Genomic DNA, 849 nt, shown 5'->3' on the forward strand with positions numbered 1-849 from the left:
AAAGAAAATTGGGTGAAGTGGTGGGACCATTAATTTTTAATATATAAAAATGAGATAGTGGAGTAAAAGTTGTGTGAAATAGAAGGAAAAGTGAGAAAGTAGTGGGATCCATTAATTATTTTTAATAAGTTTTGAAATGTAAAAAATTGGATTGGACATCTCAAAAAGAAAAACGTAAAGAAATGGTTGAGCCACCTGGAGTATTAATTTTCACCGATGAGGTCCATGCATGCATCTTTTTGTTGATGAGAGTGGTTGCCAGTTTCTTGGTTAAAGAATAATTCTTCCTATTCCTACGTGTAACGTAACCCAACGCACCTTCTTTTTGCTTATATCAAGGGCTTGTAATAATGAAAATTAATAAACAGCAAGTGACACCCAATCAAGTGTGTATATATTCAGTTAGGGAGTTGTGCTGTGTTCCTTTCTCTCTGTCCCTCTCCGTGTTCGTGTTGTGTTGTATTGTAATGGGAACATATTTATTTATTATATATAATAAACTCTCCACAAATATATACATTCAAGTATTGGCTATGCTCATTGCTCTTAGGAGCAGGGTTGACTTGAGCTCATGGCGGTTGCCTCCTCGTTACTTTGACTTTGTTACCGACTTCGATTAGTTTAAAAAGTAATTATTATCGGGTTTCAGGTATAAAATTTTTGGATTTTTAAACAAATCCTAGCCGAAACAAAACTTTGTATAAAATAAATTTTGACGTAGCTTAATAAATTTTGAAAATGATAATTAGAAGCCGTTTCGTTAAACTCCCGTGTTTGAGCAATTTATCTGGTCAGAACCCATAATCTTCTTACATTAACCGAGAATCTTGTAAACAATCCAACAGTTAG

The sequence above is a fragment of the Apium graveolens genome, chromosome 11 (assembly GCF_009905375.1).
Source record: "Apium graveolens cultivar Ventura chromosome 11, ASM990537v1, whole genome shotgun sequence".
NCBI classification, from domain to species: Eukaryota; Viridiplantae; Streptophyta; class Magnoliopsida; order Apiales; family Apiaceae; genus Apium; species Apium graveolens.